Genomic DNA, 14,447 nt, shown 5'->3' with positions numbered 1-14,447 from the left:
GTGGGATGCAAGCTTCCCAGGTGGCAACTTAATTGCTGTGCCAAACGCCAAGGCCTGGCTGAGCGCTAGGGTGGCGGATTCTGAACGGGCTGTGGGAGCAGCTCTTGCTGCTGAGGCCCTGCTGGGCTCTGTGACTTCCTGAACCAGACCCTGTCCCCAACAGGGTCAGCTGAGTAGGTCTGGACCAGGGAAGCTGCTCGTGGGCAGGCTAGAAGGGCAGTACCAGGGCCCAGCATCCGGGAGCTGGGAGCCTGGAGCGCTGAGGCTGACCCGACCCAGGTCCCCGAGGACAGCCAGGGCCCTACACCATCTTTGCTTTCTTCAAAGCCCCAGGGGCTGTCAAGCGCCAGGCTGCCAGGGGGCTCTGCTGGGGTGCGGGGAGGGGGTTGGGGGGAAGGTCAGGCTGGAAGCTGGGAGGCGCGGGAGAGACCCCCTCCATTCTGGTCTCAGTGTGTGCCACATGTCCAAAGGTTCTCGTTTTTTTCACCGCATGGAGAATTTTCTTCTAGAAATTTCTGTTTGGTCTGGGTTCCTCAAGGAAGCTGTAGCAAGGATTCCGAAGCTTCTGGGAGAGAGGAGGCCCTGGTGCCCTCAGGGCGCTCCTGGGCAGACCCTGGCGTGGGGACCAGTGCCCCTGAGGCCCCTAACAGGGCAACGCTCGCCCTGGCTCTGGCTGCCCTCGCCCGGCCGTGTGCAAGTCATCCTTCAAACCTCAGTAAGTTACAGGCACTGCACTCTGAGTCGCCGCCCGTGGGCTGGGGAGCCGGTGATGGAGGTGATGGAGGCAGCCTTTTGGCTTCTATTCCGTACGCCCTGTGTCACTGGAATCTCACAACAAACATTTAGGTCCACATTACTTTTATAATTTAATTTTAAAAAATAGATAAATGTATGAGGGAGGAAAAAATTATTCCCCGTAATCCATTAGCTGAGACAATCAATGTGAATATCTGAGCATTTTGCTTCCAGGCTTTTAAAAAGCAGTTTGTTTTGAATATACGGCTGCAGGCGCTTTATAGTAAAAGGTTTGCCTAAGTGCTCCTTGCATGGCAGCTGGGCGCTGCGAAGCTGTTCCGTGGAGGGCCCTGGGCAGCAGGCCCTCCAGGCTCCCCGGGACCTGGCCCTTCAGACACTGTGCAGCCGAAAAGCCGGGAGCAGCTCTTAGCTCCGCCCCGCTTCCCAAAGAGCTCCTGCCTGTGCACCACCTCTAGGGAGCTCCCCAGGGTAGGAATGGATGGCTCCAGTCCGGCTCTTGTCTCTGGGGTCTCCCTCACCCCCCTCCAATTAAGGGCTGGTGGGCGGTGGGATCTGCTCTCACCCCTAAAACCAGACCCCCACAGTCCTCCCCAAACTCATCCCTGGGCTGGAGGCTCTGGGAGGTCCCAGGGCACAGAGGCCCCAGCTGGCTCCCTCTGGCTCATTGGCTGGCAGAGACTCCTCAGGGTCTCAGGATGTCCCACGAGAGGCAGGCGGGGCTGCCCTCCCAGAGGATCCAGCTCATGTTTTGCTCACGGCCTGGGGGAGCTGCCCTTGGCTGGCTGAACAGGGAGGAGGTAAACATACTCCAGGCGACCGGGCCTGCTGCTCCGGCTCCGGCTCCGGCTCCGGCTTTGGGCTTCTGCATAAACCTACCACCGTGACAACAGGACAGAAAACGGGGGAAACAGATGGGGGCGTCTCCCTCCAGCCTCCACATATCCAGTGCCTGGTGGGGACCTGCTTCCTGCGGGTGGCTCTCCCCAGGATGTGAAGGGCTTTTGTTCCCTCTTGATTTCATTCTAATCACGACTTCAATCTGGCAAGCTTGGAAAATGCAGAAAGCATACAGAAAAAACCAAAACCAAAAATCTCCCCAGGTCCACTCAAGGCAGCCATATTTCCATCACAGCACTGCCAGCAGGTGAGCCCAAGCTGACTGACTTACTGACTGTTTCTCCTCCATCACAATCCTTTTTTTTTTTTTTTAAAGATTTATTTATTTGAAAGGCGGAGCTACAAAGAGAGAGTGTGTGAGAAACAGAGAGAGAGAGAGAGAGAAAGAGAAAATCTTCCACCATCTGGTTCACTCCCCAAATGGCTGCGACAGCTGGAGCCAAGAGCTTCATCCGGGTCTCCCACATGGGTACAGGGGCCCAAGCACTTGGGCCATCTTCCACTGCTTTCCCAGGCGCATTAGCAGGGAGCTGGATCAGAAATGGAGCAGCTGGGACTTGACTCGGTTCCCACAGGGGTTGGCAGCGTTGCAGGTGGCGGCTCAACCCACTATACCACAACGTGGGCCCCCCCCATCGAAACTTAAATCCCAGGAAAGCAGGGTCCTTGTCTGTCTGTACACACTTAAGGCTCTGACCCAAGACAGGGCCGGGCACACAGGAGGTGCTTTGCTGCATCTTCACTACCAGGTGGATGCAGTGCTGTGTGTACTGGGCTGTGATCACCCATTCCTGCTGTTTCACACACCGATTTCTATACCTGAAATGTGCCAGGTGGGGCTGATACGGGGCAGGGAGGGAGTGCAGAGGTGGGGGAGGGCAAGGGACAGGCACAGAGATGGCAGATCCCATGAGGATGACATTAGAGTCACACACGCCACTGAAGGGGGCAGAGCGAGGAAGAGGAAGGGCTCTCAGGTCGGGCCCCCACCCCGTGGACACCTGGGGGCTGTGGTACTCAGGACCTGGCAGCTGCTGGCAGCCGAGTTAGAACAACAACTGCAGATACAGCCCCAGGAGCTTCCTCCTCCAGAAAAGCATCCAGTCAGGAACACAGTGACATTTTTTTTTAATTTATTTTATTTGAAAGGCAGAGTTACAGAGAGGCAGAGAGAGGGAGAGAAGTCTTCCATCACTGGTTCACTCCCCAGATGGGCACAATGGTTGGAGCTGCACTGATCTGAAGCCAGGAGCCAGGGGTTTCTTCTGGGTCTCCCATGTGGGTGCAGGGGCCCAAGGACCTGGGCCATCTTCCACTGCTTTCCCAGGCCACAGCAGAGAGCTGGATCGGAAGTGGAATAGCCAGGATGCAAACCAGCGCCCATGTAGGGTGCCAGCACTGCAGGCGGTGACACACAGTGACATCATCAGGTTTCAATGCGCCACATCTTGGGGAACCTAAGGGTCCTTTTCATTTGGAAACTGTTCTAAAAAAAGTTTTCCTCTGTGCTGGTAGGAAGACAGATTTCACAGGATTGGCTTTGACAAAGAGACTTGGCTGGTGATGGAGGAACTGAGGCACAAATCTCCTGGGCGCACAGACCTGGGCAGCCGTTCTCACTCAACACAGGGAGACAAAGACTCTTGCTGCCCAACTGGTTTAACAGTGCAGCTCACCTTTATCCATCAGAAATGTACAGGAGGGCCAGCGCTGTGGCACAGCAGGTAAAGCCTTTGCCTGCAGGTCCGGCATCCCCTATGGGCACCAGTTTGAGTCCTGGCTGCTCCACTTCTGATCCAGCTCCCTGCTAATGTGCCTGGGAAAGCAGTGGAAGATGGCCTAAGTCCTGAGGCCCCTGCACCCACGTGGGAGACCCAGAAGAAGCTCCTGGCTCCTGGCTTTGGCCTGGCCCAGACAAGGCCGTTGTGGCTATTTGGAAAGTGAACCAACGGTTGGAAGATCTCCCCCACCTCCCCACGCCTCTGCCTCTTTCTAACTCTGCCTTTCAAATAAATAAATAAATAAATCTTTTTTAAAAAATTGTAGTAAAATATACATAAGTTAAAAATAAATATTTTTTTAAAAAAAGAACAAAAATGTTAGCCATAGATATTTATCCAAAAAAGGAAAGTTGATTAGAAAAAGACAGATAGTCCCAATTAATAGTTATGCAAAAGCTTGCAGGGGCATTTCCCTAAAAGCGACCATGCTAATAGTGAGCACAGGAAACCTCTCAGCCTCGTGAGTCCTCAGGCTGGCAACATCAAGTGCTGGTGAGGACGTGAAGGAACCAGAATATTCACCCACCGCTGGTGGGAATGGAAACTGGCACACTTTGGAACACCGTTTGGCAGTGTATCCTAAAACTGAATATCTGCATGACCTATACACCAGCAACCTTACTGCTAGGTATATAAACCACCAGAACAGTGTCCAGATGAGTGTATGTCCCCAGACCCATGTTCAAGAATGTTCACAGCAACCCAACCTATAATATTATCAAACGAGCGATGAACGTCATCCATCTGTAACAGCCTGTCTAGTTGGAATGTGGTCATTCATACAAAGGAACACCACAGATAGTGGATCTCAAACTTCGGCACGCTACAGAACCACCTTGGAGGCCTGAGAGACTTCTCATTGCTGGGCTCCCCATCTGCACATCCACACGGAACATCTTCCCCCTCAGCTACCCTTATGATTGGAGATGACTGCTGCTCAGCTCTTGAGAGCTCTAGGGCACTAAGGAGGCATTGGAGCCTTAGTTTCCAGATGCTAACACAACACACAACTCTCCGTTACATCAAGTCAGTCCTGCAACCCTGACTTGGTGGATGGATACTTAAGAGCACTCTCGCACAACCCTGACAACATAGCTAGGGCACACCCACGGCACCACGTTGTAGAGAAGGAATCGACCACTCGCTGGATTAGCCACAAAGTCACACTTCTAGGCAAAGTGGAGAGGAGATTCTGATCCACACTCTGACCCTGGGCCTGATGCTCCTGCCTCCTGGGCTGGTGAGCTCCCCAGACTGCCAGGCATGGCTTGCCCCTGTTCTCCACCCAGCCAGGTACTACCAAGCTCCACTTCCAAGGTGAGGCGCCCTTTCTCCTGAAACTGAATACTGCCCCCCAGAACGATAAGCTGTTGGTCTGATGTGAATATAATTTAGCTACACAGTGCACTTCTGGGCCTTTTAGGCGGTGTCTGCTGTTGCTCCAGCTAACTGGCTATCTAGGAGGGCAGCTGCAGCGAAATGCTGATCTTTCAGCCTAACCACTTGGAGAGAGCTGGGAAACCCTGTGCCTCCAGGCATCAGCGTTTCTGAAGGAGCTGGCCAGGACTTTGGCAGAGTCAGGTGGGAAGTGAGGCTGCTTTGTGAGCTGCCCGGGGCTGGAGGCTAAGAAGTCACAACGGAGAGGTTCTCTATCCGTCTTGGCTGCACTTTGGAATCATCTAGAATGCTTAAAAACAATTCCAATGTCTGGGCTCCATCCTAGCCTAATCAGATCAGAACCTCTGGGAATAGATTCTGGCACTATTGTTGATGTTTTTTCAACCCCACTTTTGCAAGTGATTCCAAAAGGCAACAAGGATTGAGGCCAACTGCAATAATGCATCTACACGCAGGAACTGGGCTGTTCCAAAGAACGGACGGCACTGGGAGATGCGAGACTGAGTTGCAAGGAAGCTTGCAGGAGGTCATTTAGTTCTGGCCCCTCAGCACACCTTGTTTGCTGGCTCACTCTACATGAGTGAGAGCCTCTCTCTCTACTCTGGGGTCATCCTCCTTGGCCGCCATTCTTTGTCTAGCTACAAGTCCCAGAAATGCCCAAATATCCCTCTTGGCAAATTGGAAAGTTCAGCCAGGTCTGATTACAAAGCAAACAGGAAAACAGCATCCAGAAGGGAACCATGAGGCTACAGACCCAGAGTGCAGAATGCTGCCAGAATGCATCTTGCTTGCAAATTTGTAGAAAGAAAAATTCAGTATTGCTTGGTTATTTACAATGGGATAAAAATTAGAAACTACACTTAAAAATAGGGTGTTGATTAATTTTTTTGTAAATAGAAAAATTCAGTATTGCTTATTTATAATGAGATAAGAATTAGAAACTAGACTTAAAAATAGGGTGTTGGCTTTATTTGAACAATTAACCAGGGGCTGGACATCTTCATAGTGAAATTCAATGCAGATGCTGCACAGCACGACAACCCAATGACACGAGAAGTTGTCTGTGCTGCACTCCATGAAAAAACCGGGTCACAGGGCAGCATGTACCACATGATCTTGATTTTGTACAAAGATACGCATGTGTTTCAATGTTTAATGAATGAAAAATATGCAAAGTGATAACAGCCATTAGAGAGTGTTGAAGAAATAAGTAATATAATCTTAAAAGTTGAAAAGCTGAAACAGTAGACTGGGTCATAAAAATCTACAATCTTCAACAGAGAAGTGGAGGGAGTTTTAGGCTGAAACAAAGTTTTAGGCTTTAACCGATGACATCCAAATTACGACAATATAGATCCTTCCCTGGAATAAAGAATTCCTTTAAGGCAAATGCCCATTCTTCTTGGGAGTTAAATATTAATTTGATAGAATTCAGTCTAGGAGATACATTTGCATTTATGTGAAATTTTTATGGACTAATTAATGACTTGGATCAAAGAACGGGACCAGAACAGGGTCACAAGGAGGTCTTAGAAGAGAAAGCACTTCTTATTAATTCTTTACAGCTTTCTTAAAAGGGCATGGGCTTGCATGAGACAGTCTCTTGCGCGAGGTCTGCAACACAACACTCACAAACTTCGCTATGTCACAAGTGGAAGCAGTGCTGGAAGCTTCCAGAAGGCAAGAAAGAAGAAGGGAAATTAATCAAACCTTTTATAAAAGACAAGCTGGGAGTCACCTTCTGCGGGGAAGAGGCAGAGCATGAAAAGGCTGGAATGGCGTTCACTTCAGTGTAAGCACCAGACCCTCCTGCCTCAGAGTGGCTGCGGCCCTGCCGCATCACTGCCATCCGTGCACTGCCATCAAAGATGGAATGTGGAAGGATGCACAGTGTTCACAGTTCCATTAACGGGCCGGTGCTCCGATTTCCTACCAGTGCGGAGTTTCTGAAGTGCTCTTGGCTACACAGAACAGTCTCCATCTATCCATTAAGAAATATGCTTTCAATGCTGATGTTTTCAAAACCTAGTCCTCTCTTTACAAACAAAATTTAAATGATTAAAACATGCAGCCTACGCAGAGTGAAAACCAAGGAACTTCGTCTCTGAGCCCCCGTGGGCTCGTTCTTCCCCCAGGCACCTGCTCGCACCATTTTCTTGCATCTCTTTCCCAACATTCTACACATAAACAGCCTATTCAACACGAGAAAGACATGTGAACAGACATTTCACCAAGAAAAACGCAGGGATGACAAATCAGCACCTGGAAAGGTGCTCACCCTCATTAGTCTTCGGGAAAATGACGACTACCGGTCATTATGGTTCTAATGGGATGGCTGAGACTTAGAGGACTTGTGTCAAACGCTGGGGAGGTCACATAGTGGTACATGTGGCAAACAGCTTGGCATTTTCTTAAGGATTTAAACATACATCTGCCAAAGGAGCCAGTCACTCCACCTGCTGGCATTTAGCAAGGAGGAAAGGAAGTAGATGTCTACCTTTGGAGTGACAGAGAAGTTCACTACTCTGGTTATGTGATGCTTTCATGGTGCACACAAAATCTCACGTGATACTGTCACCTTGTTCACTTAAAATATTAGCATTTACTGCATGGGTTTTTTTTGACAGGCAGAATGGACAGTGAGAGAGAGAGAGAGAGATAGAGAGAAAGGTCTTCCTTTTGCCGTTGGTTCACCCTCCAATGGCCGCCGCGGCTGGCGCGCTGCGGCCGGCGCATTGTGCTGATCCGAAGGCAGGAGCCAGATGCTTCTCCTGGTCTCCCATGGGGTGCAGGGCCCAAGCACTTGGGCCACCCTCCACTGCACTACCTGGCCACGGCAGAGAGCTGGCCTGGAAGAGGGGCAACCGGGACAGAATCCAGTGCCCCGACCGGGACTAGAACCTGGTGTGCCGGCACCGCAAGGCAGAGGATTAGCCTATTGAGCCACGGCGCCGGCCACATTTACTGCATGTTAATCATACCTCAACAAAACTGTTTTTTAAAAAAAGCATGTGTATTTTTTTAAGATTTATTCATTTATTTGAAAGTCATAGTTACACAGAGAGAGAAGCAGAGGTAGAGAGAGAGAGGTCTTCCACCTGCCAGTTTACTCCCCAATTAGCTGCAAGGGCCTGTACTGCGCTGATCCGAAGTCAGAAGCCAGGAGCTTTCTTCTGGGTTTCCCACATGGGTGCAGGGGCCCAAGGACTTGGACCATCTTCTACTGCTATCCCAGGCCATACCATAGCAGAGAGCTGGATCGGACGTGGATCAGCTGGGACTTGAACCGGTGCCCATATGGGATGCCGGCACTGCAGGCAGCAGCTTTACCCACTACGCCACAGCGCCGGCCCCAAGCGTGTGTATTTGTGGCACACAGAGATCATCTCTGCACCTAACCGCTTATCTTGGAGAACATTCCACGTCAGTACATAGCACGTTTACCTTCCTATGTAACAGCTGCGTGTTGCTCCACGATATAGACTTCAATTACTTAGCTATCCTCCCACTGATGGACAGTTTGTTCTTCCTAATCATTGCTGCTATGACAGCACTTCGAGTTACACCTTTTTGTGTCTGCAAAGTAAATTCCTCGACGTGGAATCGCTCTGTCAGAGGTTACGTTCAGTTACGATTTACACCGATGCTGTGCGGCTGCCCTGTCTCTCTCTGAGTCCAGGCTGCTCTGGAACGGAAGGGACGGTCTCCCAAGGCCTAAAGGGACCGCCCCGCAGTGATCTCAGCTCGCAGACGAGGATTTCCCTGGTGGTCTCTCTCCTGGGAGCCCACGGTGCGGTCCTGGTTTGCAGTCCCTCGTTGCTTCCGAAGTGAATACATGTTGAAACCCCAACCCCCAGATGGGTATGCAGAGGCAGGCGCTCTGAGAGGTAGTTAGGGCAGGTGGGTGGGGCCTTCGGGAAGGAATGGGTGCTCTGGGAAGAGGGGCTAAGACAGGAGCTGCTTCTGCTCTCCGCTACGTGGAGATCGGGGATGCGCCCTCACCAGGCGCCGGCTCTGCCAGCACCTCAACCCGAGCCTCCAGAAGCGAGATATACATGCTTGTTCCTTAGCCCAGGCTGTCGTAATCTGTTACAGCTGCTCAAACGACGACAGGTCCAACTTTTCTTTAAACTGATGCGAAGTTCACATAACATAAAATTAACTATTTTTAAAATTTAAAGTATTTTTACTTATTTGAAATAGAAATGGAGGACAGAAAGACAGACAGATACACACACAGAGAGAGAGAGAGCGAGAGAGCGAGAGAGCGAGAGAATCCTCCATCTACTGGTTCACTCCTCAAATACTTGGAACAGTCAGGGCTGTGCCAGACCAAAGCCAGGAACATGGAACTCCATCTGGGTCTCCCCAAGAGTGGCAGGGACCCAAGCACCTGAGCCATCACCTGTTGCCTCCCCGGGTGCACACTAGCAAGAAGCTGGATCAGAAGTGGAGCAGGGACTAGAACCCAGGCACTCTGACATGGTATGTGAATATCCCAAAGGGTGATTAAACCAAATGCCTGCTCGCAAAATCAATCATTTAAAAGTATACAACTCCGGGGGCTTTTCCGCACTCACTGTCATGGTGCAACCACCACCCCTATGTGGTTCCCAACATCTTGTCACCCCGAAGACAACTCCACCCTCATTAAGCAGTCCCTCCCCACAGCTAACGTTTAAAAACCAGGAGGCAGTGTTCACACAGCCAGGCTTGGAAAGAAGGCCATTCCAGGAAAGGACGTTTACAAAGGCCTGGGGACATCGGGGCACTGGGCGGGGGCTGTGGGGGTAGAGGGGATGGGATGAGGCAGGAGGGAAGGGCAGGGCAAGGGTGGTGGGGACCACCAGTGCCGGCTTGGCCCGAGGCAGCATGAGCTGGTCCACAGAGTTCAGGAGCTCAGGAGGAGGAGGGCCATGGAAGGAGCCTCCAGCCCTGCAGAGATGCAGTCCACTTCCAGAGACGTTGGTCGCAGCCAGGGCCTTATTGACCTCTTGGGTGGAAGCTGCTCCACGGTGGGGCCCTGTCCTGCCCGTGGCAGGGTCTTGAGCAACATCCTGGCCCCTGCCTAGGACACACTGCTGACGGCCACCCGCCTCAGCCTGGCCCGCCCCAGGCATCTCTGGACATGGCTGAGCGTCCTAGGGGAGGTGCCCCTGGTGAGACCCCTGGAAGGACTCTGACCTCATGCTCCCCAGTTCTGAGGAAGAGGGTGCAGCACACGGGGCTGTGGGAGGCATCCCCCCTCATACCCCAAACTCCAGGGAGACAACAGGACGTGGGATGGGATCCCTCTGAGGGCGGGCGTCAGGTCCCAGCCTTACCGACACAAGCACACTGGGCTGAAACGCTGTGGACTCTTCTCTTGTTCCTTCCTCTGGTCCTTCAGCAACCACCGAGTGCAATCCCACCACCGGAAGCCTGACCTTCCCATTCCCACAAAGGAGGTGTCAACGCTCGGAGCACAGTGGTTCCTGCTGGGTTGGGGGGGGCCGAGGGAGCGGCACTCGGGGGAGGAGGGGCCGTGGCGCCAGCCTGTGCCTTGCTCTCCGCTGGTGTCCCATGTGCTTGCAGAGCCCTTGGGAGTGGCAGCATCAGGGGCCATGGCTGAGGGCTGGGAAGCATCAGGAACCCAGGCCCAGGGGCTCCTCAGGGCCCAAGGTGGCACACGAGCAGGGGAACTGACAGCTTCAAGGGACTACATGGCTCAGGACTGGAGCAGGTAAGTGGGTCCCCGTGGAAAGAGTGTCTGTCCCTAATGTTCTGGACTGTGAAAGACTCTTGGGAGCTTTGCACAATCTAAAAGGCAAAGAGGAGACACCGGCTTGATCAAGATCAATTTGTTCTCTTTGCCAGTCTAGTAGGACAGAGGCTCTGAGTCCGATTTCATTGGATATAAGACCTGCACGATGGTTTCTGCATCAAGTTCACAGGCACATGAAGCGAAGGTCACACTGCTCGGCTCCCGGGGACCTGCAGCCTGATCGAAGCCCCCCTCCCTTGCCCCGTTGTTTCTTGAGAACACACTGAGGAATTCTGCCCATTCAATCCCTACAACTGCACGCAGGGCCAAGAGTCCATTTTGCAGATAAGCAAGCAGAATGGAGACTCGCCATGGCCCGAGAGGCTGGGGCCCAGCCCTGCAAGCCTGCTTCTTTGCTCAGCATCAGGCGCACGCCTTATTTCTGGTTCACAAGGGATGAGGAAGCCTTGGCCAGGCAAAGGGCAGCCGGACGCCGAGCAAAGCGCCTCACCCCTGGGCTAGCTCGCTGGTCTGCACGAGGTAGTGCTGCCTGTGTCTTGTGCATGGACGGCCGCAGCCAAGGGCTGGGCATCCATCCGTGGGTTTGCGCGCCCCAACACTCTGCCAGAAAAGGCGGGAGCTCTGGGTATTCCTGACCACCTGTGACATAAGTTTGCTCAGGAAGAGAAGCCCGCAGGCAGCTCTGAACCGAGTGGCGTTGAAGAGGTAGGAAGCAACAGAGGCCCCGCTCATGGGACGCGCCCTGAGCGTGGGCGGCGGGAGAGGGGGAGCACTCAGGGTCCGGGGTGAAAACACAAAGTGCCGTTTTCATTTAAAGGTGCGAGGGCACTTTAGAGCGGTGGGGAATGACGGTGTCTGAACCACGCCTTCTCAGCACGGAATTAAAAGCAGCTGCCAAGCTATTAGCCTGCTCTCCCTCAAGCTGTAAATAATTCCCATAAAAGACACATTTGAAAATCTCTAAGAGGAATACAGGCGTGAAGAGAAAGTGTCAGTTTCCTAAAAGCTTTGTTCCTTAAAGAAGAGAAACTCAGTGTCAAGGCTTAGGATGAGATCAAAAGCTAACAGCTGGGGACGGCGCTGTGGCTCACTTGGTTAATCCTCTGCCTGCGGTGCCGGCATCCTATGTGGGCGCCGGGTTCTAGTCCCGGTTGCTCCTCTTCCTGTCCAGCTCTCTGCTGTGGCCCAGGAAGGCAGTGGAGGATGGCCCAGGTGCTTGGGCCCCTGCACCCGCATGGGAGACCAGGAGGAGGCACCTGGCTCCTGGCTTCGGATCAGCGTAGCTCCGGAGGTAGCAGTCATTTGGGGGGTGAACCAACGGAAGGAAGACCTTTCTCTCTCTCTCTCTCTCTCACTGTCTGTAACTCTGTCAAATCAAGAAATAAAAATCTTAAAAAAAAATCAGCTGGAGGGCGAGCAGGGCTTCAGTGACCTTGGGCGCTTTCCTCAGTGACGGGCAGACACGGCGGCACCTGCCTTCTTCGCTCCTGTGTGCGTTAGAGGGTCACAGAAAACGCGCCCAGCAGCTCCTGCAGGTGGGCAACCTTAGCCGCCAGGGGAACGGGAACAGCCCCAGCCCCAGCCCCAGCCCCAGCCCCAGCCCGTCCCTCTCCCTTCCAGGAGTCAGCCTCTGAGGAGCTGGCTCTTCAGGAGGAAGAGACTTGTTCCTCTCCTGACCCGTGCTTGAGAAACGAGATGTTCCGACAGAAGACATCTTCAGGGCGTCCTCCACTCCTCCAGCCAGCTGTTGTTTCTGCTTCCAGGAATCTGCGGTGTCAGAGCGCAGTGGGGCAGATCCCACAGGAGCGGCTGCCCGGCAACACCAGTCCCCCGGGCAAGGCCAGGCAAGGCCCCGGCGCCTTAGTTTGGATGGCACCGAGGACCTGTGGTGACGGGTGCTGCCAGGCCCGGCCCTCTCCAGGGAGACCTCTGAGGTCCCAAACTAGAGGCAGAAAGAGACGGGCAGTGAATTTCGTTCAAACTAAAGGCACTTAAACATCTACAACTCCAATACATTAGTCCCCTAGTCCTCCGAATATGACTTCTAAGTCCTCTTTATTAAACACTTGGCAAACAGCACTCCTTGAAAAGAATCAAGTCACAGGGCTTTGAGTCTACACGATGACCTTTGTAACTCAGCCAAAAGCAGCGATTTGATTGTATAGCTTCTCTAATGATGCAGCATGGGTTAAAATACACTTTGTGAAATCAGCACAAAAGTTGTCATTGGAGAGCTCTCACAGTTCACCCCCTTTCATCATTCACTCTGATTCTGGGCAAATGTCTTAAACTCTGGATTTGCTTTCTTATCTGTAAAATGGGAGGGCTACATCCTAAGTGGTGCAGGATTAAACACACGTCTATGCAAGCAGGCGTCCCTGAGGCTGCCCGATCAAGGTCAGGATCCCTACGGAAGAGGTGGCACTTGAGAAGTCACGTCGGGGGGCTGGTGCCGTGGTGTGCAGTGGATTAATCTTCTGCCTGTGGCACTGGCATCCCGTATGGGCGCCGGTTCGAGTCCTGGCTGCTCCTCTTCCAATCCAGCTCTCTGCTGTAGCCTGGGAAAGCAGTGGAAGATGGCCCAAGTGCTTAGGCCCCCGCACCTGCGTGGGAGACCAGGAGGAAGCTCCTGGCTCTCCTGGCTTCAGATTGGCGCAGCTCTGGCCGTTGTGGCCATCTGAGGAGTAAACCACTGGATGGAAGACCTCTCCCTCTCTCTACCTCTGCCTTTCTGTAACTCTGCCTTTCAAACAAATAAATAAATCTTTAAAAATAAAAAAAGTCACGTTGGTAGCTGGGAGGAAGCAGCTGGGGTGCTGAGAGAGGGAGGACAGCGTGGTCAAACAAAAAGGGTGAAGAAGGAAATAAAAGCAACTACCAACGGGCACAGGTTTCCCTCCTGTTCTGCAGCGAGGACAATGGTGCTGGCTGCACAACTAGCATACTAAAACCACCAGTACACTTGAAAAGGGTGAATTTTGTGGGTCCTGAATTACATCTGAATTACACTATTATTTTAAAAAGGGACACGGGGCAGGCATCTGGGGGCAGTGGTTAAGATGCTGCTTTGGGGGCTGGTGCTGTGGCATAGTGGGTAAAGCCACCACCTATGGTGCCGGCATCCATGTGGGCATCGGTTTGAGACCTGGCTGCTCTACTTCCAATCCTGCTCTCTGCTATGGCCTGGGAAAGCAGTGAAGATGGCCAAATCCTCAGGCCACTGCACCTGCATGGGAGACCCAGAAGAAGCTCCTGGCTCAGGATGGGCACAGCTCCAGTCGCGGCCATCTGGGGAGTGAACCAGCAGAGGAAGACTTCTCTCTCTTTCTGCCTCTCTTTAACTCTTTTTTTAAAAATTAATTAATTAATTTACTTGAAAGGCAGAGTTACACAGAGAGGAGAGGCAGAAAGAGAGGGAGGGGTCTTCCATCTGCTGGTTCACTCCCCAATTGGCCGCAATGGCTGCAGCTGCACTGACCTGAAGCCAGGAGCCAGGAGCTTCTTCCGGGTCCTCCACACAGGTGCAGGGACCCAAGGACTTGGGCCATCTTCCACTGCTATCCGAGGCCATAGCATAGAGCTGGATAGGAAGTGGAGCTGCCGGGTCTCGAACTGGCACCCATAAGGGATACTGGTGCTTCAGGCCAGGCCGTTAACCTGCTGCGCCATAGCACTGACTCCAAACTTTGCCTTTCAAATAAATAATCTTCAGGAAAAAAAAATGTTGTTTTGGGGGTTGGCACTGTGGTGGCAGGTTAGGTTAGGCTGCCACCTGTGATGCTGGCATTCCATATTGGCTCCGGTTCGTGTCCCAGATGCTCCACTTCTGATCCAGCTCTCTGCTACCACCT

This window comes from Oryctolagus cuniculus, chromosome 17 (assembly GCF_051225735.1).
Source record: "Oryctolagus cuniculus isolate XC-2025 breed Fujian yellow rabbit chromosome 17, ASM5122573v1, whole genome shotgun sequence".
NCBI lineage: Eukaryota > Metazoa > Chordata > Mammalia > Lagomorpha > Leporidae > Oryctolagus > Oryctolagus cuniculus.
Note: the sequence above shows the minus strand (reverse complement) of the source record.